The sequence below is a fragment of the Ursus americanus genome, chromosome 12 (genome assembly GCF_024610735.1).
Source record: "Ursus americanus isolate L20-20 chromosome 12, mUrsAme1.1.p, whole genome shotgun sequence".
NCBI classification, from domain to species: Eukaryota; Metazoa; Chordata; class Mammalia; order Carnivora; family Ursidae; genus Ursus; species Ursus americanus.
Genome location: NC_142138.1, coordinates 13,288,017 through 13,303,364, shown reverse-complemented (window position 1 = coordinate 13,303,364; position 15,348 = coordinate 13,288,017). Strand labels below are relative to the sequence as shown.

At 47.2% G+C, this 15,348-nt stretch overlaps 1 pseudogene; it reads right to left on the bottom strand.

The window, feature by feature from the left end:
- Window positions 1-1,405: 1,405 nt before the first annotated feature.
- LOC123795474 (U2 spliceosomal RNA) lies at window positions 1,406-1,531 on the bottom strand (annotated as a pseudogene).
- Window positions 1,532-15,348: the final 13,817 nt, after the last annotated feature.

Here is a 15,348-nt window from a genome sequence, read left to right as displayed (position 1 = left end):
GTGAGCATGAAATAGGAACAAGGAGAAATAACTACATCTGACAGCCTTGTAAGACTTGTCAATTATTTACCACGCAGTAGGTGCAGCACCGCCAATGAGACTGTAAGTGCTACAGATGGTTAGGCTGAATCTTCTCCGTAGGCAGTGTCCCTTGGTTTGACTTTATGACCTTCTCTCTTTTTTCACTTGAAATGGTTGCCCAGCTCCCTTGCAGTGTGACTCGCCTTCTTTTAAAAGTCATGGGGGTTTTCAGCCTCTCCTGGCTGGGAACTCTTCTAGCTCTTTCAAGTGATTTTGCATTTTTCTGTTCTGACCCACTGATTTTAAAGGTCAAATCTGAGTGCAGTCCTAGTGCCTTACTTCCAAGTGTCCCAAATTGTGCTCACACCTAAAGGCCTCGGGGTTGGCTCCAGAATGGGGTCTGACAAGAGCAGAGGCCCAGTCCCAGAGGAACTTGGGGACTGGGTGGGAAACCTCAGCCGAGGGTAGGCATAGGGACAGATGAGGACTGAGGCTCTGACAGTGGCCAGCAGACACACCATAAGCACTTTCACTGAAATTGGGACCACCCTCTGAGTGAGCTCAGCAGACTGACCTGCTTGTGCCCCCAAACCCTGACTGCCCACATTGGGGCTCCCCAATGTCCCTAATTAGTGAACCTAGAGGCAAAGCCGGAGAGGGCGAAGTGGTCCCAATTGCAGGAATGAGAGGGCTTTCAGGACGGGGGCCTCACAAAAAGTGAGGATTGAAACCAGTCACTGGCCAAGAGGTGTCTAAACTTGGCCTGTCTACACTTTAGTAGGGGTAGAGTAGGCAACTGGCCCATCCTCAGCCTTGTTGCAAAATATATGAAGGCGGCTTACTTACACAGATACGCTCAAATCTGCAAGATAAAGTACACTTCAAGTCAGATGGTAGCATGGCGAAGGGAAAGGAGGGAAAGAAGTAGGAAGCTGTGGGCAGGTGAGTTCAGTGCAGACAGCACAGGCGTTCACAGGTCCTTTCTGCTTGCTTCTGGGGGGCCACTAACCCGGATCAGGTTTGCTGGCACTTAAGGAAAAAAAGGGCATATCAACGCATTCTTCAAAGCCCAGCCCATATGTCTCACCCGGCCTAAGAAGTCTCTACTGAATCTCTACTGAATATAGATGGGGACAAGACACATATTTTTAGATGTGAACATAACTTCAAAGACTTGAGTTTGCTCAAAGCAGAGACTATGTTTACTTTGGAAGGATGGGCCTTGGGAAATATGATTTGGGAATTAGACAGAACCGAGCTCCATCCAGGTTCTGGAACTTTAGCTGTGTGACCTTGGAAAGCTCTTTAACTTCCCTGAGCTTCAGGAAGTTGCTGAGAGAATTTAAGGGGTCTGGTTTTTATAGGTGAAGAATCTGGCACTCAGTGAAGGTACAACTTCTCTGGTTCTCTCCTTGGCTATGTATGTGGCATATCATATCTATCTGACCTCGTATTAAACTGATAAGAACAGATACTACACTTGATCTTAGCCAAAAGGCCGAGAAGGAATTCTATCTGACCTCATAGACCCTTGCTTAGCAAAGGGGGCTCCAAAAGCTTCAGTGGCTTAGAGATCCCACAGCGGGATGCAAGGACCCAAACCTGGACCTTCTGGGTTTGTAGCCCTTGCTTTTTCTACTACACATACTGCCTCTCCCCAACACCCTTAGTTCAGCTGCCTGCTAGAAAAGTTTCCTCTCACAAAGGGTCCCAAGTTAGCAGAAATGTCAGCGGGTCGACAAGACAAGTGCCTGCTTGTCCTTAGGGTGCTTCTGACCTTTGCTTCATGCCTCCATTCTGGGCTATTTTGGGCCTTGGAGATGTAAAGAGGGTCTGTGGTGGGAAGACAGCTAGTACAGCTGCTTCGTGCTACCAAGAGTCCTGGAGAGAACCCTTGAATTGAAGCCTGCCGAGTGCACTGAAGGATGCCGGCTTTGCTGAACAGCAAAAGGATCCCTCATTCTTGGGTGAAAACTTTGAAGTAGAACCTTTCCATGAGGCATTCTGGAATGGAAGGGAAGGGGGAACAGAAGCTAGACCGGGCGCCAGGAGACCTCATTGTTGTGGAACGTGGTGGAGGAAGTGGGCGTCAGACCACCGGGTACTGGGGAGTAAGAGGGGGGTGGGCTTCGTGTTGGGGCGGCCTCCGTGGGGAGTCGAGTTCCTGTGTAAGCGGACGTTCAGTTGCCCTCAGGATCTCTCGGGACTGTCTGGGTGTGTGGGTTCAGACTAGAAAAACATCTCCTTGGCTGCAAGCTCCCAGTGGCTACCAGCTATTTTCCACTTCTCCAACCGGGGCTCGAACCAGGGCTGGCTTAGTGCTCCAGGACTCAGCCTTGCAGTGACTGCGGAGGGAGTCCCAGCCCAGCCACATAATCCCGCAGACACACAGACTGCTTTCGCATGGTCCAGGACCACTGTGGTTTGGTGGCTGAAAACACAGTGATGTCACTTATTTTTTTTTCCTTTATAGAAAGATGAGAAATGAAATAAGATTAAGTCCCAATCAGGAGCACTTTGTGATATGAATTAGTTAATCGATGCGGTCACTGTTTATGGAGTGTTCACTATGGCCGTGTGACTCTGGGTGATAAGGACACAAAAATGAAGAAGATATGGGCCCTGCCTTAAAAAGAGTCTTGTGATGGGGACAGGTATCTAAACAGGTGAGTGGGCCAGCCCTGGTCCTGCAGGGCCTTGTGTCCAGACCAAGGACACATTGAACTTTAATAGTGGTGGAGCACCCAGTGGGTTCTTAGCGGACAAGTGGCAAGATCTCTGGCTACTGGGGGGTGAATTTGAGTGAAACAAGCCTGGAAGCCAGTAGACCCCCAGATTTCAGAAACATTCAGGAACTTAAGAAAGGTATACATATACAGGCAACCTAATCCCAGAAGTATTAACTGACAAATCAACTTTAAGAACCTATAGTGATTTTTCACTGGACATTTTATGAAACGTATTTACAGCTCTTTTGAGCCTCCTAAAGGTCCGCTTGGGCATCAGTGAGTTTTTCCCAGTAGTCTACTAGTATGGGGTTCAGACTCTATTCCCGAGCGGTTCACGATGCCTTTCTTCACAAGTGGGTTGGGTGGGTTTTCCCCTCGTGAAGGAAGAGCCCCTTTCTGTTCCTTCCAAATTTCACTGAGTTTCACCTTAGTTCCCCTTCCTTTGCTCTTTTCTGGTTCCTGAGGTTGGGTGGCCTCTTGGGTATGTAACTCATGAGGGGTGGGGTTGATAACGTGTGAGGCCGCAGGGCACAGCCAAACCCATAGAAGTATTTACCCCAACAGTTTAGGCTGGGACGAGGGAACCGCAGTGTTGTTGGCTGGGAGGTGATCTCAGTATCTTTAGCTGGCGGGAGCAGGTGGAGGTTCAAGTTTATTAGGCAAGGTGAAGATGTAAATGGAAAAATGGGCCATGAAGCCAGAATCTAGGAGCTTCAAGAGCAGGGTGGAGTGAGGTTGGGGGAAGAGACAAGGACAAATAGTTCAGGACTAGGTACGTTAAAACCAAGACTGTGCTTTGCATGCCCCCCTTTGTGTGGTTCCACGTACTAGATAGAGGTTCGGGCACTGTGGCTCAGCAGAAGCGTGCAAAGCAGTGAGGCAAAATATAAATGAATAGGAATATGGGCCTAATAGTGTTTTAGACAAGGACAGAAGCAAAAGAGTTTAATCAAAGAAAAACAGATTCTAGTAAAGAGCAGAAAGGGACAAATAGGGTTAACACCCACTTATGTTTATGAATCCTAGTGTCTGAGAATATGTGGCTCATACATGATTTTAAACCCCAAACTTCTCATATTATATAGACATGTAATGGAAGGACCTGTAAGTCCAACTTAATATAGTACGACCTAGGAAAGAGGATGCTGGAGGGAGTTTTGTGAAAATATGTAAGTTCACACCAGCCAGTTTGAAGCTTCTATAAAAACTTTGGTTTTTCTTGACTCTGCAGACGTTTCCATGTAAGTATGTCAGTGAAAGCATATTTATGACTATCTCCTCTGCCTTTCTCCATGGGTGTGAGGGTAGGTTTCTAGATGGGGATTGCTCATTCTGGCTGTTTTTAACTTGGCTTGGGAGGATAGTGGTTACGGCTGCCTTGACTGCTCTCCTTGCCTCTTGCTGTCACCCAAGCTGATTGAGGCCACTCTGCGGCCCTCTGAAAGGGGGCCCTCATGACCCAGGGGCCACTGTGAAGGTGGTGGAGGTATTCCCTGTGCCAGGGTGCCTAGCCGAGGGGAAGAAATGTAGCCCATGCTCAGCTTGCTAACCCATGCATGCTGACCTAGGAGAAGTGGTGCCTTTTTCTAATTTACATAAAAACATCATACATGCCAGGGGTGGCCTTGTCCTGACCTCATGTGTGATAGTCTCAGCCGATCACATTTGCTATTCATAGCAGCCTAGTGAATCAGAGGGACACGGATGATTATTTGGCCCAATTTCAGTTGACGAGATGGGAGGGCAGGGAGTTTAATTGACTGACTTGGGCTAGTCTCTCTGTTTGCCAGAGTCAGAAGTTGAACCCACTGAGGATCATAAATCCAGTGCTCTTCCCCCTGTGCCTGCCACTGGCACCTGTCCCTCACCATACTCCGATCATGGGAATTGCCAACAAGCAAGCCTGTGACTCTGAAGGGCAGCCAGGGCAGGGATCCTTGCTCTGCAACACATGGCCTGGTGGCAGCGCGAACCTTCCCAGAAACACGGCACCAGGCTGATGTGGGTGCCTGCATGGGAAGTCCTCCTTGAACATCTGACCCGGTCTGCCTCAAATTCTGTCTCAACCCTTTTTAGCAACTTTAGGCTCTTCCCTTGCAGGGTGGGGTAGAGAGGAGAGGCCAGGGGGTGGTGGTGGCGGGGGGGAATGGGTGGGTTTGCAAAACATTAATGAATGTAATCTGTGCCTTTTCCCTGACCCAGCTTGGCCGGCTGCACTGGTCTGAAATTCCACATTCCATTGTTCTCCTTCTAAGAAAACAGAACTGGCTCTTTTCAGCCTTAGGAATTGTCTGTGTAGACTGGTTTAGGAGAGTTTGCAAACCAGATGGATTTACTGTTTACTGTCTCTTCTAGTCCCAGGGAAAAACATTATTTCTGAAGGCCCTCAGCAGCCTCTTCTAAAAGGTTTCCCAACCACTGTTCATGTTCTGGTTACTCTTGAGGCTTCATACAGCTTTCTCACTTCTTTCCTGTCTGTGTGCACATTTATCACACCCTAGCCGTGGTGGTCAGCTCTTGAGTTTATGACCCAATTCCTTTCTCTGAAAACTAGCCTTCTTTGTCACTCTGTGTGGTGCCAGTGATGGGCCTCTGGTAGCCACTTGGTACAACACCATCCACATAATGGTCCTGCTCACAGATGATGAGACCAAGAGTGGGCACCCCAACTCAAGTGAGTCTTGGGGACTTTGGGACTAGGATAGTGAGGAAGATTCAGTCTTTCCTTCAGTTGCTTGCTCTGCATGGCATAACTTGGAAGATGCTGCCTACCATGTGGTCTATCACTAGACAGGGGAGCAGATTCAGGAGCTGGAGTAAAGAGAGGGAGAATAAGGAAGCACATTTCAAAAAGAAGCTGAGGATAAAAGCTGGAGGCAGAGGCTCCAGACCTATCTGAGACCCAATCCTGTTCCTTCCTTTGGGTGTCAGTACATGCCCTGATATCCATGTGATAAGATGCTCCTTTTTTACTCAGCTTATCCTCAGTTGGCTTCTATAAATTGCAGTTATGAGTCCTTTCTGATACTCTAGCCACATGTTTTTCAAAGTGTCAGCCCTGGACCAACATCAGCATCTTCACCAGAGAGCATGTTAAAAGGGCAAATTCTCAGGCCCCATCCCAGACCTGAATCAGAAACTCTGGAGGGGAGGCCCAGCAATCTGGGTTCTAACAAGCCCTGCAGGTAGCTCAAGTTTGAGAACCACCCACCTAGCCATCTCTAGTAGTGGATGGAAAAGCATGGACCCAGAGGCACACTGACTCGGATTTGGATCCTGGATCTGTGAGCTAGTGATGATTCTGGGCAAGTCACCTCGTCTCTTGGAGATCCCACTTTCTCAGCAGTAAAGTGAAGGATAATGATGTTTAAACTATATTGCAGCTGTAAGAGAAGCAAACACTTCTGGATATTTGAAAAGCATCATTTTCAATCTTGTCTCTGTGGACCCTGTTCTGACATGAGAAGACAAGTGACAATGACTCAGGTCATGCACCATGGAGACACAACTTGAGATTAAAAAAAAAAAAATCGTCTTAACAGAATAAGTTACTGTTCAGAGTTTATACCAAATCTGTGCACCTAGATCTTAGCACTGGTGCTAGACTCCCCTAGGCTATCACTGGATGGTTGGGAATTAAACCCCATCAGTCTGAAACTCAATTTGATTCCCCAGGTTTCATTGACCTGTTTTTCTGCTGTGTTATGAAAACCATGCAGTCTGGACAGTCCTAGGATAAAACAGAGAAATCCACTGGTTTATATTTGAAGAAGGAAAGCAAAGGCCTCCATTCATTAATTTATTCCTTCATTTATTCATCCACTTATTCATTTATTCACTCACTGACTCATTCATTCATGCATCCACCTGACACTCACTGAGCTGCTTCTCTGTCTAGACACCATGCTAGATACTAGAGACTGACAGATAAGGCCTTCGTGTGCCCCCACCCCTGCACTAATTGTTGACAGGTTACAGTATGAGCGAAGACTCGGAGGCAGGAACTGGTCATGGTATGAGGAGATCATAATCAGGAGATATGTCTTGCTGAAACAAAGGGGTGGGTGTTAGGAAGTATTGAGGCATGCGCATCAAAGCTGGTAATAGAATGGGAGTCAACATCTGCTTTGGTTTCCACAGCCCACTGTCCTGTAATTAACAGTGGTGGATGTTTTGCAAGGACCTCCCAGTTCTTTGGGCCGTATTTGAGCCAGTCCCGGGTGGATGACCCCACAGTAGGTAGATTCCTCTGCCAAATACTGCTCATGCTGTTCATACTGTATGAGGGGTGGGCTGATTAGGGCTCATTAAAAAGGAATCTTTGTGTCTGCTACTGCTTGACGGCTGAATCAGTCCAACCCCAAGTGAACGCCTTCTGGTATCCAGAAAGTCTGGCTATTTTCTGGATGAATCTCCACCCAGTTCTTGGCTTTCATATCACTGGAACCTCCAGTTATATGCAAAATGGGGCAAAAACATCAAACCTCTCCCCAGACGGCTCTTCTGGAAATACATCCAATTGGATGCTTCCTCAGACATGTCCTTTAGGGAAGCCTGGGACCAGGAGTTCAGATGCAAAAGAGATGTGACTGGTCTGAGAGGGAAGATGGCTACTCAGTGGTTGAGTGTTAAACCCTGCTTCCTATGTGACAGGTGGTTTTTCTGTCTGTGTCAACTACAGAATGGCCTAATGAGAGTAAAATTATATCTTGCTTATTCCCAGACTTTGTAGAAAAGAACAGAAATAATGACTAGCCTGTCATATGGGGTTGATAACATCCTTGACCTCATTTGACCCTTGCCACTACCCTAGAGGAGGAGTTACTAGCATATTATTCCCACTTAACAGATGACGAGATGAGGTTCATTTCAGGCAAGTGTCTGAGCCTGTTCTTAATCCCAGTTTCTTGACTGTAGATTTTATGCTCATTCTACTGCACCAGGCTGTTCTCAAGGAACACCATTGTTGTCAGTACATAGATTACAAGGGACTTCCTGGGGGACCTCAGAAATATGGCAACAAGATCATTCTTTGAGAGTTAAAGTTTAAGACAGGCCCAAGAGGATTAGTGAGGAGACAGGATGGCTCCCAGGACTGTGAGAGTCAACTGATCTTAATCCAGCCATTGATCTTAAATATATCTGAGGAAGGGAGGAAAGCAGAGTCACAGAGAGAAATTTTGGCACGCTGTCCATGCTGTGTGCTAGGAATCACATAAGACTATCTTAATTAGGTGCTATTAGACAGTTTATTCATGTAATTCCTCTTGTGCTCATATGTAGGTCACGCTGCAATCTTCAGCATGTATGATGTGACATTGCAAGCAGTGTGGCCCAGGGGGAGAGAATGTGTTAGTCATGCCCATGTGTGGAGTCTGCTTCCATATTATGGTACCTTCTTCCTCTCACTGTCCAGTAACACACGAGCAGTCTGGTTTCTACACTAGCTCTTGGTGTGAAGAAGAGAAGGATCAGCTCTTGGGGGCTGACAAAATCAGGTTTCTTAGCCTTTGGAACTACAGGATAAATCCAAAACTTGGGTAGATTCAGTGAGGATGTGAAGAAAACTCTCCCCTGGAAGGCCTCTTGGAAGACTGAACTGTGTACGGCCTTCCCCTAACCATGTGTCTTCTTTGCTTCACAGACACAAGCTGGTGTTAGGGCCTACAGCTGTTACCATAGCCTTGGCCTTGTTCTTACTAGAGGCCAGTGGTGCCAACACATCCAGGCCTTATATCTATTTCTGCCCAGATCATTGGCTATCACCTGATCAGTTCAAGAGGACATCCTAGGAACTCTGAGGAAGGCAGGATTAGAGAGACAAGTCTCTCTAATTCAAGTGCCTAATCTTGCAGGAGAGACAGGTTTGTGCATAGGTAACTTTAATCATTTCAGTGCTGTGCTGTATTCCCTGAATTCATCATCTATATACAAAACCTTATTTTATGAAGTTTCATTTGTTTTTCACAAGTAACCCATGAACAGATACAAACATACAGTCTCAAGAAGTGACGTGGTTACAGAGCTAGTATGTGACCGAACGTAGCTTTGACCCCCAAGACATAAGCTGTGAGAAAGGCTGTCACTGGCATTCTAAATAGATGGAAGTACAAATCATGGGGCTGAAATTGCTCTCCTGGTATATGTCCACACTACTCTGGTTCTCTCTTAGGAGCTCATCAAAAGGAGGATCCCTAGGCAATTTGAATACCTTCATTGGTATACAAGAGATCTGGGCAAACAAATGGATCCCCAATCTGGAATTCTAGTCTAAAATGAATTAACAAAGGGGGCCTAGGAACCATTCTCAGTAGCAAAAGTTATCATGGAAGTTAAGTCTTTATCTTAGATAATGTTGCACACACTGATGAAACTGTTTTGGCTGGGGTTTTATTGATCCAATCTAGGTGCAATGGGTATCTCATCCTCTTCATAAGTTCCTATGAAATGGGTACGTATTAGTTCATTGAACTTCAATAAGCACATCTTGAGTACGTACCTACAATGTTTAGGGCACTGAACTGTGTTCTAGGAATAGAGAGACAGAAAAGATTTTTTTTCCTTCTTCAAAAAAGTTGCATTCTAGGGAGGGAAGCATATCTGTGAAACTTTTTTTTTTTTTTTTAAGTAATCTCTTCACCCAGTGTGGGGCTTGAACTCACGACCCTGAGATCAAGAGTTGCATGCTCTACTGATTGAGCCAGTCAGGTGCTCCCTTGCATTTCTAAATAAGCATTTTAAAACATTTTCTTTCACATTTATTTATTTATTTATTTTTTAAAAGATTTTATTTATTTATTCGACAGAGATAGAGACAGCCAGTGAGAGAGGGAACACAAGCAAGGGGGAGTGGGAGAGGAAGCAGCAGGCTCACAGCAGAGGAGCCTGATGTGGGGCTCGATCCCATAACGCCAGGATCACGCCCTGAGCCGAAGGCAGACGCTTAACCGCTGTGCCACCCAGGCGCCCCCACATTTATAACAATAATACATTCTCATTGCAAATAAGAGATACAGTAGAGAGTATTTATTTTTTAGATGCTGGAGAGCCATTGAAGGATTTTATGCTGGGGCCTAATGCAGGAGGATTGGCATTTGGAAAGATCCTCCTGGCTGCCGTGTGGAGGTTGGCCATGCTAGCTGGAGGCAGGAAACCTGGGAGACCAGCAAGGAAGCCACAGTGTGATTTCAGCCAGAGATGGCAGCGGGGCTGAGCCAGGGCAGAGGCTGCTGAGGTGGGTTTCAGAGATCATTGGGTGGAAAAGTATGTGTTGGGTGACTGAAGAATAGGGAAAATAAAGCAACTTTGACTTAAGAAAGGAGCCTTGCTAGACAAGCCTTTTCACAAACTGGTCTCCTGGAAAGGGCCTTGAAGGCACAGCTAACCAAACAACCGTCCCTCCTGGGCAAGGGCTCCCCACTAGGTGAATGGTTTGCCGTATTTCCGATTCCAGGAACTGGCTGGAATAACACTTATGCAATGGGAACACACGAGGCCCACCTCCAGGAGCCTGGCTGGTGCAGAACTTGGCAAGGCTGGAATCCTCCGTGCAGTGGAAAGTCCTGCTGATCTGCTACGAGTGAGCAGCCCTCAGATGGCTGACTTCAGGGGACGCCAGAGCTGGCTGCGTGGATGGCTGCGTGGGCCTGGAGCCACTGGCGAGGAGGAGCTGGGGGCGTGCATCTATGGTAGAACCAACAGAGGACGATTCTCCAGCCAGCCGGAAGCTCTGGTGTCTCTTCCATAGAGTGAGTGCTTGGGAGCCAAATTAGCCTGCCCCCCTCACTTCAGCGCCTGTGACCCTGGGCAAGTCACTTAACCTCTTTGATTCTTAGTGTCCTTGTGTGTGAAATGGGGTACACATTAACAGCCATCTCCTTGGGTTGTTGCAAGAATAAGAAAAATGAGGGAAAACTGCTAATCCTCTGCCCAGCACTTTGCAGAAAGTTGGTAAGTGGTCGTTACTGGTTGAAAGATCACAACTCTTTAACAAATGCAGCTCCCAGGAGATTGAGGGGCAGGGAGCAGGGGAGGCAGAAGGCCGTCTGTCAAATCAAAGAACAAGTAAGAATAAATTTGTAACAATAAAGGCAGACTCACTTTGTGCATGTGGGGTGGGTAGGCTCCTGAATATTTGTCTGCCATCCAAATGTATGCAAATCAAATCATTCTCAAAGCCTCAGGGAAGTTTCTTAAGTACAGATATCTCAGGGGTGTCTTTCTGTAAAGTTACTGCTGCTGATTATTATAATACTTTGCTACCGTCTCACCTGGAGCTCTTGGAAGAAAGAGACAACTCATGTAGCTTTAACATCTCTTTGCTGCACTTTCTTCTTTATTAAGCCAAATCGTTTGTTGAAGTCCATATCTGGGTAGTGTTCCTTGAGCAACCCAAACCTGTAGGCGAAGGCTGGAGTCAGGTCCCTGTTTTATGGTGAGGAAGCTGAAGCGCAGCGGGATCGTGTGGGTTGCCTACATTCAGGGAAGAAGGGGCGGAGTTAGAATCCAAACCCATGTCTTCTCTCAGTCCAGTGTTTATCTCTCTCAGCTGTTGGCTCTTTCCAGGGAGGTGATGAGCCCTCCTCCTCCTGCACACATGTAAAAGGCATGACATGAACAGCCTTGGTGGGGTGGGGGATGGGTAGGCAGGAGATGAGATTACACCTCCAAGCATGGGTGTTTTATGTCTGAGCGCAAGCATGTAGGATAAATACTCAGATGAGGAGAGTCCCTTCCCTTGCTCTCCACCCTGGCTGGGTATGTGGGAAGGAATTCTGGGTCACCACCGCCAATACTGTCTGAATGTTAATAACATGTTCTTCAGAAAACAACCTTAAAGTCCTCCCACCCAACTTAACACCAAGTTCTTGGTCAAATAAAGGATTCTGGCATGATTAGGCAGAAAATTCTTCACAGATCTCCTCCTAAGCCTCTCCTAGCCTGGTTGCCTCTCCATGAGTGACCTCCAGTGCTGGACAGGAGCACCCAGGGAACTTACTGTCCCTGCTTCATTCAGAAGCAGGACGTGCTTTCACCTGTCAAAGCACCCAATGTTAGCAGTCATCATAGATGAGCTCTTCTCAGATTTTTGTGACAAGTAACGAGGGAGTTCCCCCCCATATTCATTCCTGTGTGTGCTCCTTACTCGGTCCCTGCCTGCTAGTTATAAGATGACTCCAAGAAGAACGTTCTTGACAAACCACATGCTTTGGTCTTGCTATTTACTCACTTGCCTATTGGGTGATAGGAAAATCAAGAGAAGAGTGCAGCCCACAGCCAACCTTCTATGTGAGTATTCCCTGGCCCTCAGAGAAATAGTACCATGAGAATATTTCCTAGATGTGGAATAGCGTGTCTCAGTTCGCAAACTTCTTTCACCTATCCAGTATTTTAGTGGGAGGGGAGTTATCTGCACTTACAAATGAGAAGACCAGTGTTCTGCAACTTCTGCCCCCACCTGCCCTCAGGAGTCACTAGGTACTTCTCCTTGCCTCACTTGGTAGGCACTCTTTAGCTTCCCCCCACGTGGACCTTCTTTCTGTTCCTCTAGCACTCCCAAATCATCCCTGCCTCCAGGCGTGGCACCCACTGCTCCCTCCCTCTGGAATGTGCTTCCCCATCTGCTCAGCATCTTCCCTTCATGCAGGTCCCAGCTCTGATGCCACCTTCCCTCAGAGCCTTTCAGGTTGCCCTCAACCACACACAGCCCCATTTCCCTCAGACAAGTGCACCAGAATCAAGAGCTGACCATCCTTCTTCTGAAGGCCATGGGAAGACTTCTTTTTAGCCCTTCTTAGCGTTATGGTGAGTGTCACCTTCAGTACCTCTCTCCTAGCTCTGACAGAGCTGGAAGGGGCGGGGGCGGGGGGAGAACTCAGCCCATAGCGAGACCTTTGTCCCAATGTCACGCTCCCCACACTGTCTTCAGAGGGGTAATCTCCACGTCTTCAACATTCCCTGCCACAGTGTGTCCTCTGACTAATGCAATTCTCTCTTAGCTCTAATTTTCCCAAAACCCATAAGGTTCCTTTCCAATAAATCCATGGACGGTGGAGGGGAAGACCTAACCCTTGTTTCCTTTGTAAGGCTGACTAGGGACTAAATCACCTAAGATGGAAAATGCCACTGCTTTGCTTTGTCCTTATCACCAGAGTTTAGAGTCAGACTCATGTTTGAGCTCTGGCTCATAGGCTAGTGCACATATCTCATTGAATAATGATAGGCACATTTCAGAAACATGCTAAGTGTCTCCCCTGTGGTCTCTCTAAGGCCAGTCATGTCCCACGCCCTACTTGAAGGGGAAATCATGTGTGGCTTCCCTCTCATGGATGGCCATACGTGCTGTGGGCTCCTCTCCATAGGACTTTTGGTTCACACTACTTTTAAGTCCATTGCTTTGGTTTTCATTTCTGGACTTGCCTTGCCTTTTGACCCTGATAGCTTTCCTTCTTCTGCCACCACTGGGGCTCTCTCTCCACCCTGAATGCTAGTCCCTTGTGGTTTAACTTGTGCCTGGGACCCCATCAGCCTTGGCATTCTCCCCTCAGTGGGCAATCCTAACTGGGCCTCTAGGGGCCCCACAAACTAGAACTAACATGCAGAATTACCCAGTTGGCACTCAGTCTGCCCCATGACTCATTTGATTCCTACTCCAGGGTGTAGTATATTCCTCTAGCTCGAAGGAATGTATTTGCCAACATCCACACCCAGCATCTGCTCTCAGCACTTACAGGGTGCCTCGCACTGTGCTGGGTTAGGCGTCTAAGGAAAGGGGACTGGCTTGTCAGTCAGAGAGGAAATGGACTTTGGAGTTCGAGAAATTGGAGTTCAAAATAAAGCTGCATCAACTATCCATGTGACCTTGAATAAATAACCTGGCTCTTTGAGCCTCGGTTGTCTCATGTGTGCCCCAGAGATGATTACTACCTCATCCGTGGCAATGAGGGATCTGGAACGTTCAGTGGGATGAAGTATTTAAAATAGTTGGTGTTCAGGAGATGCCGAATGAATGGTAGCTATGTGCGAATGCAGGCATTCCAACAACACACTGGTATATTTTGCAAAGAAAAAGACAAAGCATTAGCCTCAAGTCCTGAAATATTACCTAATGCTTCTCCTATTTATTTTTCCTATGCCATCTTCTCCCTCCTCCCTGTCTACTAGCATGTAATTTGTGCTTATCAAGCGAGGCAGCCGATAATGGACTGTTCATTTATTTGTGAACAGCTTCCTACAGTAGGGTTCCAGTGTGCTGCTTGTAAGTGTGAACAAAAGAGCACTGCTTGTACTGCGGGTGCATGTGCTTGTGTGTGTGTGACAAAATCAAGCACAGTATGTGTGCCACGCTATGTCGTACCCTTTCACGTGTATTATTTATTTGCATTTAAAAGGGGTAGAAAACCCACAAAACATAAATTCACCATCAGAACCATTTCCAAGAACACAGTCCATAGTGTTGAGCATATTCTCATTCTCATCTCATTCTCATAACCCATCTCCAGAACTTTTTTACCTTGCAAAACTGAAAGTCTCTACACCCATTAACAACCCCCAATTTCCCTCTCCTCCCTGCCCCCAGCAGCTTCCCTTCTACTTTCGGTTCCTATGAATTTGACTACTCTAGCTACCTCATGTAAGCGAAAGCACACAGTATTTTTCTTTTTGACTGGCATGTGTGTTCTGCTATTTAGCCCTCACAACCCCCTTGGAAGATATGCTGCCTTATTATTTCTGCCTGATGGGAATCAGACCTCAAGGACATGAAGAGATTTGTTCAATTCACATGGATAGTATGTGCCACAGGCAGGATTTGAACTCAGGTCTCAGGGTTCCATGTTGGGCACTACCGGCACACGTGCATTGGTACATACTGAAAAACTGCCAAAAACGAGTCGAGTGTATGTGTGTGTGCACACATTTAAATCTCTCCCTACTTATAGACACTTCTTCATAAGTATATGACCATGGGTGGCATTATCTGAAGGAGGTAAGAAGTGTTTGGCTCTGAACTTGTCCTGGATGGTTGTTGGGAGACGGAAATGGGAATGCGAAGTTGCTCCTGGTGACCCCACGGTCTGGAGGCGTATTTGGGGAAACCTGTGCAGTGACTGGAAAGAGCTGAGGCTCCAGGGTAAGGAGGATAGGCTTCAAACTGTACTAGTTGGGGGCTCAGTCCTCTTGCAGCAGAGAAGACTCCGTGTGCTCAGGGTGTTCAGAGGGTACCGGAAGAGGGCATGTGGGAGCCCCACTGTGGTCCACAGCATCACCAGCTCTACACCACAGCGGTCTCAGAAAGCTCCTTCCTGCCTCATGTCCGTGTCCTGGGTTCTAGCAGAGGCTTGTTTTCCATCCCTCCCCTCTCCAAGGCCCTCCCCCGCCTCCCTCCCTCCTTCCCTCCTGTTCTTTCCTTCCCTCTCTCCCTAGCTTTCCCAATCTCTAAAGGCTTGAGCGCATGGGGGAATTCACTAAGAAACCAAATTCTGAGTTCAGGCTGACTGCAGAACTCCCAGTCCTCGCTGTCAGGGAGATTTCTGGGACTTTAATGAGGGGAGAATTTGATCCTCAGACTCCTTGTTAAGATAAAGACCTGGCTGGTTTA